At 49.0% G+C, this 9,533-nt stretch overlaps 1 long non-coding RNA gene across 1 annotated transcript; it reads left to right on the top strand.

Moving 5' to 3' along the window:
• Positions 1-1,984: 1,984 nt before the first annotated feature.
• LOC123094482 (uncharacterized) lies at positions 1,985-5,958 on the top strand. The gene is made up of 4 exons (XR_006445849.1): positions 1,985-2,257; positions 4,326-4,465; positions 4,560-4,619; positions 4,728-5,958. It is a non-coding gene; the product is annotated as an uncharacterized lncRNA (long non-coding RNA).
• Positions 5,959-9,533: the final 3,575 nt, after the last annotated feature.

The following is a 9,533-nucleotide window of genomic DNA, read 5'->3' as shown; positions in this document are numbered from 1 at the left end:
TCAAAACCAGGCGGGTTGCTGGGTGAATTCACCATGAATACCTCGGCCACTAGGTCGCAGCTTTCGCACTCGGATGGAGTATCAGAATGGTTAGATGAAGAGTCGAGGACGCCGTCGAGTGACTCGGCAGGCTCGAGCGCTACCACCTGCTGAGTCGATGGTTGGCAAGCCGCCGCATGCAGCACCAGACGCTGGAGCCGCGAGCAACCGGATCGCTTGCGACGGCAAACAGCTAAAAGCGCACACAATGATGGAGTCGACGAATATGGAGTCGACGGCTGCCCGAGAAGAACACCGCAGGAACTAGCACGAAAGTGCATCGCCCCACGGATCGGGAGCGCCTCCACGTCCAGAGGCGCCTCCTGGAGCCATGCCGAGTCATCGACGATGAAGGAGAGCGCGCCGAGACGGATCTTGTGGCCCACAAACGATCTACCGCCGGAAGACATGATGAAGATGAAAAAACTGCAAACTCACCAAAAGTTGCTTAGATGCTTGCCCCACGGTGGGCGCCAACTGTCGTGGGAATAAGCCTGACCTCTCATGGAGGTAACAACCCTACGTCTCAGTGCTGCGGGAGCGTTTCTGTCGTGTGGGAGATTGTGTGTTACAGGGGGTAAAAACCCTTGTGCCAGAGGGGAGGGGCGGCTTATATAGAGTGTGCTGCCCCTCATAGATGCTAGGCAACAAAGGGTTCGATCGTGGGAGTAAAGAGAGGCATTACTGGTAACGCATACAATAAAGAGTAATTAAGATGACTATTCGACTGTCTATCTGTTGGTATTCTTGGAGTGACTTCTGGTCTTCATCGTCGAGTGACTACAGGGTCTTCCGAGTGGAATGTTATCGTCGAGTGAGGTAGGATCTTCCGAGTGAGTTGACTGTCGAGTGACTTGCACTTCATGCTTACTTCAGTCGGAATTTTCCTGTAACTTTGTGACCTTGTACTCAGTGTCTTTAGGTGGGGTATGTGGGCCCTGCTTAGGACCATGTCCCTAACCACATCACTCGCTGACTGACACAAATAACCGGAGTTGACAACTCCATAAGGTCGCCATTCCACTAGAGAGTGCGGATGAAAGACAACAACAAAAAAAGCATCCTATCTGGCTCACCGACTGACACAAATAACCAAAGTTGACAACTCTCTAAGGCCGCCCACCAAAGAATGCAGATCAAAGACACCAACACAAAAACCATCCCATCTAGCTCGCCGACCGACACGAATAAACGGAGTTGACAACTCCATAAGGTCGCCATTCCACCAAAGAATGCGGTTGTTGCGCATCGAAGGCCGACTACCAGCTGCCAAAACGAGATCCTCCCTGAAGTAAGGGTCACTCAGGCGGGCGCCAAGGCTTCAGCAGGCGCGGATGTTATTGATGAGCTCCGAGAGGGAAACATATCTGCAACTTGCCAAAGTCTCCATCTTCTGCCTTCCACCTCTCCTCTGCTTCCACTACATCTAGAGAACCAAACGAGCTGAGGAGACACACTCTAGATCTGAGATGGTAGCGAGTAGTGTCTCAGATCCCGCAAGAAAGCCAACTCCGGCTACTAATACTCCGACCACCATGACTGTAGTAAGAACAACAAAAAGTGAGAGATCTAAACTGGAAATTGCGTTATTTGAGAAGCTACTTAATCTAATATCCATACTATCAAGACCAAACCCCTCTCCCCCACCTCTCCAATCTCCGGAGCTGCCGGAAAAAGGAGGAAGAGAGGCCAGAAGAAAAGAGAGCGGGAAGGCTCAGAAGAAGAAACCGTAAAGCAATCGTCCGGGGCAGTCTCTGGTCTCTAATGATTCTACAATAGCACTATAGCACCCCGTTAAAATGTCACTTGTTTTCTGATAGCCAAAATGTGAATAGCTTGTCAGTTTTTTGGGTATTCCAAAATTACCCCTGTCAAAACTATCCATGCTCCACTGAAAAAAGAAAAGAAAAAACTTTCCCTAGCTCTGTCCCAGTCCAACCAGACCAATGTGCTCCCCCCTGCCAACCACAGCGGCGCGCGGAACCTTGACGGCCTCTACTCGGCCGCCTTCCCTGGCTTGACCCCGACGGCCACTGCTCGCCCGCCTCCCCTGGCTCGGCTCCGGCGACCTCGCCTGCCCCGGCCGGCGGCCGCCTGGCTCGGTCCTGCCGCCCTCGACGTCACCACACCTGTCCGCCCTTCTCCGCCGACCACACCACCTGGCCCTGCTCCGACGACCGAGCCAAGCCCTACTCCGTTGTCGAATTCAACCACGCCGGTGCGCCTTTCCCTGCTGTGCTGGTTGTGTCTGCTGGTTTGGTAGTGAAATGTGTTACGTTTTTTTCGTGATTCAGTCGATTCGGCGATTAGTTCACCTGAGCGCTTAGTGTTGGTTTGGTTTCATCAGATTTCATCACTAACTTGACTGGAAACTAGGTAAATCGGCATGATTCGATCACGTCGAGGGAGTGTATCCCGTATGCAGCTCTTCTGTTTTGCCCCCCAATACATTTTTAATCGAATTGTTGGAGCGAAATATGCTACTCCCTCCGTTCCAAAATAGATGAACCAACTTTATACTAGAGTTAGTACAAAATTGGTTCATCTATTTTGGAATGGAGGGAGTAGTTTAGAATCTATGGTTTCACCAGTTACGGGGTGTGGGGGAGCAAGCATAGCAGCTCCCTTTTTATCCTACATCTCTTCAGTGATGGGAATTGAGAGCTAGCTTTGGGCAGCAGATTACTAAGTTCTAATTTTAGATTTAGTTTTTTGGGGGAGTTGTAGTGTTTGACTGTTTTCTGTAGCATTTGTTAGTTATTTGTTTTGTAGTTTCCAAGTTGCGTCAAACAGCACTGATTGTGAAGTCTAGGATCTTTTTTTTTAATGTTCAGTTGAGCGACATCCTTTACATCTGTCACACTATACATAGATGCAACTTTGCTATCTTTTGACCTATAGCCTGCATTCACAAGCGTATGGCATAAAATGCTGGTCCATTCTATTTGCCCATTTTTTCCGTGCCTGCGTGAAGTGGGAGTGCAGCGTTTTGGTGCTCGGGCTACATGGAGCCCTTTTTTAAAAAACATTCAAAAATGACATTTCAATGTTTCAAAAAATTCTGGAAACAATTCCACATTGACATGTGGATGTATACCACACGTGTGTAAAATTTCATGAGAAAATACATTGATTCGTGAGCTACACAAAAAAGTGAAAATCGTTGGTTCGTATAGTGAACAGTGCACACACTGTTCACTGTTTCCATTGTCAGCAATTTGCCTTTTTTGTGTAGCTCTCATTTCAATGTATTTCGTCATGAAAATTTGCGAGTATGCAGTATACATCCATATGATACTGTGGATTTTTTCTCAGAATTTTTGAAGCATTGAAATTTTCATTTTGTTTTTTTTTAAATGAGCTCCATGTAGCTCGAGCTCCAAAACGAATTTCTGTTGTATGCCTGCATTCTGTCTGTAGTAAGTTGTTTAGTTAATGAGTTTTGAATCAGTCTATATGAGCATGTGGGTTTTCAACAATAGGTGTATTTTTAGATGATTGTAATACCCCATGTATTTTTTCATCCCATTTTCGCATACAAGTGCTCTGCTGTATGTATGTGTGGTGGTGTAATTGGTTTATTCCTTCCATGTTGGTGTTGTAACTTATAGGCGTGTTGCCAATATTTTATCAGGGAACTACAAAGTGTTGTCAGTTATCTAATTTGCCTTCTATGTAGCTCTTGGATTATTGTGTAATATTAATGTTCAGTTATGCAATATATTTTTCAGCAATGTCCACCCCTTGATCTTTGTGTAAAATTTCTTTGTCCACTGCAAATTACCTGTGGGTTGCTCTTATATTCTTTTAGTGGATGTAAATTATTGGATTGTCGTTCTATTTGTTACTGTCACCTGGACGTTCTGCTTTGTTGTTCTCCTCTATGTAACTCGTGAATTATGCTACTCCAATTAATATGGACCGGAGGGAGTATAGTATTCCCATCTGTGAGGGGTTCTTGCTGTTTTGTCAACAACAAGGTTGATTAGTATATGTTGAGTGTACTAATGCTCTTCTGAAATTATCCTGTTCATTCTTATGATCACTTCTGCTGATGGAGTAGCTAGTGGTTGCAATTTTTAGGCACTTACAGTTAAGGTTCTTGTTTAAGTACCGTGCTTTGATTACTGTAATTGACATGTATCCCTTACGTAATTTTTATAATCGCCATGGAACATGTATGTACTTTGCACTGTATCATTCCTATAGTTTAATATTCTTCTTTTTACCATTGATCTTAGTTAGAGATCAAAGATCAACTGAACTCTATTTTTTGTGGCTTGTAGTATATAGATTACTGTAATGGGTAGACTAAGCAAGGCTTCCGAGCCGAATATTCGCGTACAATCTTCTTTTGACACTGATGATTCCGGAGGCAATTTTTTTCCCAAACTTTGCTGAAGATGATTCATACCATATTTCCCAGGTTCATTTATGTCTTTTTAGATATTTTTTTTCTGAGCTTACTAGGTTTTCATGCTCTGTGCTTACTAAGTTTCTTTTTATTGCAACTTTTTCAGGATCTATCGATGGATGATGATAATTTTGTTAAAGCTTTGTACGATTTCAATGCGACCCATGTGAGTTTTTTAGCCGATACTCTTTGTTTTTCATTTTGATTGTGGCTCGGTGATTCTAGTCAGTATGGTGTGTACCTGATGCTCCATTTTTATTTTCTGTTTGTGCAGAAAGTGAAATGTCTGAAATGGAAACATCTGTTGGTGCTAGAAATCTGGTAGTCTTTGTGTGTGCAGAAAGTTCATCGGTTCTGTTTGCTTTTGATGTATCATGTACCTGCACATTGAGATAGGGAATGTTCATTAGCCAGATATGTTGAATGCGAATTGAAATGACAGTTTTGTTGATTTATATTTTTGGTATTTCTTTTGTTTTTTGGTTAGTTTTCGGTAATATATAGGCTTACGGTAGCATACACAGTGTGCATGTATATGTTTCACAGTCTTCAGTTTGTTTCTTTTTTTTATTGTAGGTAGGTGTATTTTCTCTTTGTGCTCTGATGTTTTCTGTCTGTGTATGTAGGTAATACAATTCCCTATTCTCTCTTGGTTTTAGTTTGTCATCTAGTTTTCGCTCAACTATTTGTGTCTATGTATGTAGGGGTTTTGTATTTTATTTCCAGCTATTGTTCATCACCTTAGTAAGTTTATTTTCCAATAGTATTTGACCTTTTTTTCATTTACTTGTTGTTTGAAGTCCATTTTCTCTGTCCATGTATGTATGTTAATATAATTACCCCTTTCTCTCTTTGTCTTCTACTCCCTCCGTACCTAAATATAAGTCTTTTTAGAGATTTCAAATGTACTACAACATACGGATGTATATAGACATATTTTAGAGTGTAGATCCACTCATTTTCTACTGTATATAGTCACTTGTTGGAATCTCTAAAAAGACATATATTTAGGAACGGAGGGAGTAGTTTACATGCTACTGTTGATCGCTGTTTTAAGTTTATATCCCTTAGTATTAAAGATATTTTTTCACAATTTACTGTTATGTGAATCTTTTTTTTTACAATCCATTTACTCTGTCCATGTATGCCAGTATTTACTGTATCCGGTAGTCGGTTTGTTTTGTTGCCAATATAGTGCAGTGTAAATTTGGGTTTTGAGGACTGTAAGTCAGTAATTGGTAATGATTAGAGTACTGAGCTATCAGCCTCTGCTGTTTCCGAGCATATGCTCTCCGAGCTTCTAGATCAGAGCACCATTTTCATGTAATTACAGTTCTTCTGCTCATGTCTTGCAGTTTTCTGAAAATTTGAAGTTAGTGTAAGTCTGATATGTACTAAGTAGCTTGTAATCTGCACTAGTTGTACTCTATATCCACATCAGCAAGATCAAAGCACCCATTTTATGTAATTACAGTTCTGTTTGATCATGACTTACTATACCTTTTTTTTTTGAATTTTCTGACTTACTGTACCTATCTTCTGGTTTTACAGTGTCAAGGGCCTCGGTGCCCAAGACAGCAGGACCTCGACTACGTAGTTCGTAGTCGCGGTGGATAGGAGCGCTAGGGTTTTTGCCTGGCTGCTCTATGATGCGGGAGGGGAAGATAGAAGGAAATAACTTTATTGCTTATCCCTAAAGGGTGCTAACTATCTAATATATAAAGGCCGCATGGGCTAATAACAAACTAGAAACCTATACGAAATAAACTAGTCTAGGAACTAATGTGCCCGGATCAGGCCTCCTGTCCAGCCTGCGCCTTGCCTGATGCGGCCGTCGGCTGCTCCTGGCCGCGCGGCCCACGTCTGTAAGACGTGCCCCACATGACATCTCTCCCCCCCTCGACGAGCAGCTCGTCCTCGAGCTGAAAAGCGGGGTAGCGCTCGACGAAACTGTCAAGATCCTCCCATGTAGCTGACGAAGCTGCTTCACCCTTCCAGTGGACGAGTAGCTGGCGAACGCCGCGTGCTAGGCACGCACGAGTCACGCGCTCTGGTTCTGGAACAGCCGCCCCGTTGTGGATCGAAGGCAATCCCGGCGGTGTAGTTGGAGGAATGCCGAAGAACTTCTTGAGGAGGCCCACGTGGAACACGTCATGGAGGCGCGAGCGTGCCGGAAGCTCAAGACGGTATGCCACGTCGTTGATCACTTCTGAAATGCGGTACGGCCCATAGAATCGTGGCTTGAGCTTGCCCCTGGTTGGCAAGTTGAGAGAGGACGCGGCGCGCTGTCGAAGGCGAAGCCAAACCCAATCGCCCACCTCATGCCGAATGTCCCGATGACGTCTGTCGTAGTAGGACTTATAGACCGCCTGTGCCTGTTGTAGACGATAGCGGACGTCCTCGATAAGTTCGTCGCGCTCAGCCATGCTCCTGGCCACTGCAGCCACCCGTGTGTCGCCGGGCTCGTAAGAGCGAATAGTGGGAGGGTCACGGCCATACACAAGCTTGAACGGAGTCTCTTGGGTTGCTGTCTGGTAGGCGGTGTTGTATATGTACTCAGCCCAGGGAAGCCACCGGAGCCACTGCTTGGGACGATCCCCGGTAAGACACCGTAAATACATCACAATGATCTTGTTAGCAGCCTCCGTTTGACCGTCCGACTGCGGGTGAAATGCTGACGTCATGTGCAGCTTTGTCCCCATGAGGCGCATGAGCTCTCGCCAAAAAGCGGAGGTGAAGACGGGGTCGCGGTCAGAGACCATGGACTGCGGCACGCCATGGAGACGAACAACCTCAGCGAAGAACACCTGTGCCACTGACTCTGCCGTGTATGGGTGGGCTAACGCCACAAAATGGCAATACTTGCTGAAGCGATCCACCACGGTGAGGATGACAGACTTCCCGCCTACTCGAGGAAGCGCTTCCACGAAGTCGATGCCGATGTCAGTCCACACGCCCGTGGGTACCGGCAGCGGCAGTAGCAGCCCAGCGGGGTGCAAGTGCTCGGACTTGTACCGCTGGCAAGTACCGCAAGTGCGGACGTACTCCTGCACCGTCTTGCGAAGGTTAGGTGCGTGGAAATCGCGGCGGAGACGATGCAATGTGCGCAGGACGCCTTCATGCCCATCATCGTGCACGGCACTGAGAATCTCCTGGAGTAGCGGGGATGACGGCGGAATGTAGAGGCGGCCGTTGAAAGTAACGAGGCCGTCGGAGAGCGCCCAAGGCTGTTGCCGCGCACCTGCCGTGATATCCTCCCGCAGTGTGACGAGCGCCGGATCAGTGGACGTCGCTTGCCGGAGGCGATTGATGAAGTCGAAACGAGGCCCTGAGACCGCCATGATCGTCGTCTCCTCCGTGTCACGGCGGGAAAGTGCATCCGCCACCGTGTTGGTACTACCTGCCTTGTACTCCACCGTAAAGTCGAATCCCAGGAGTTTGCCAACCCAATGATGCTGCGGGATGGTGGCCAAACGCTGGTCAAGCAGAAATTTGAGGCTGTAATGATCCGTTTTTACCACAAACTGACGCCCCCATAGGTACGGCCTCCAATGGCGAATCGCGAGCACCAGGCCGATGAGTTCCCGTTCATACGCTGCCAGGGAACGGTGACGTGGCGCGGCTGGCCGGCTAAAGAAAGCCACCGGGTGGTGGTCCTGAAGAAGGACGGCCCCGAAACCGTACGTCGATGCGTCACACTCGACGATGAACGGCCGTGTAAAATCCGGTAACGCGAGGACGGGAGCCGTGGTGATTGCCGTCTTGAGGGTGTTAAAAGCTGCTGCCGCCTCCGGCGACCAAGAGAAACCATCCTTGCGAAGGAGGGCCGTCAGGGGCGCGGCAACCACGCCAAAGTCCTTGACAAACTTGCGGTAGTACACCGCAAGGCCGAGAAAGCCCCAAACCGCGCGCGCCGAGCGTGGTTGCGGCCAGTCCGCCACTGCCTGCACCTTTTCCGGATCCATGGCCACGCCTGCAGCGGAGATGGTGTGACCCAGGTATGCGATTGATTCAACGGCGAACACGCATTTGGAGCGCTTGACGAAGAGCCGGTGCTGGTGCAGGACCGTGAAGACGGTGCGCACATGTCGGAGATGGTCAGCCCATGTCTCGCTGAAAATGAGGATGTCGTCAAAGAAGACGAGAACAAAACGGCGCAGGTATGGCCGCAGCAGATCATTCATGAGGGCCTGGAACGTGGCCGGCGCGTTGCAGAGTCCGAACGGCATCACCAGAAACTCGTAGAGGCCGTCATGAGTACGGAAAGCTGTCTTCGGGATGTCCTCCGCACGCATCCGCACCTGGTGGTAGCCGGAACGTAAATCGAGCTTGGTGAAGAAACGAGCGTGCCGTAGCTCGTCGAGGAGTTCGTCCACCACCGGAATCGGGAACGCATTCTTGACAGTAATGGCGTTCAGGGCGCGATAATCGATGCAGAAGCGCCAGGACCCGTCGGCCTTGCGGACCAGCAGTACCGGGGACGAGAATGCGGAACAACTCGCACAGATGATACCTTGGGCGAGCATGGCGGCGCACTGACGCTCCAGCTCGTCCTTGTGCGCGGCCGGGTATCGATACGGACGGACGGCCACCGGGGCGGAACCAGGTAGCAGGGTGATGCCGTGATCGCGGCTGCGGGGCGGTGGCACGCCGGAGGGGTCGGCGAAGATGCCGTCGAACTCGGTGATGATGGCGTCCAGGAAGTCGCGGCCGCTGCATGATTTTAGGGCTGGCCCGTCCGGTCCTGCAATGCCGTGCCAGCACACCCGATGGCCCCGCCGCCAGAATGTCATGGAGAGGGCTCGGAAATCCCACAGGATCGGTCCGAGCGACGCCAACCACTGCGTGCCCAGGACGATGTCGTAGCCCGCGAGCGGCAAGGCGAGGAAATCCTCCGCGAACTCCTCGTGGCCGATGCGGAAGGGCACGACGCGGTACGCGCCCTGGCACGGAACGCGCTCGCCGTTGGCCACCGTGACGCGCATCTTCTCTGTGGTGGGGGGCGGTAACGTAGCACGAGCGGCCGCCTCTTCGGCGATGAAGTTGTGGGTGGAGCCTGAATCGATCAGGGCGAGGAGGG

Source organism: Triticum aestivum, chromosome 4B (genome assembly GCF_018294505.1).
Source record: "Triticum aestivum cultivar Chinese Spring chromosome 4B, IWGSC CS RefSeq v2.1, whole genome shotgun sequence".
NCBI lineage: Eukaryota > Viridiplantae > Streptophyta > Magnoliopsida > Poales > Poaceae > Triticum > Triticum aestivum.
Note: the sequence above shows the minus strand (reverse complement) of the source record. Positions and strands in the feature narration are given on the sequence as shown.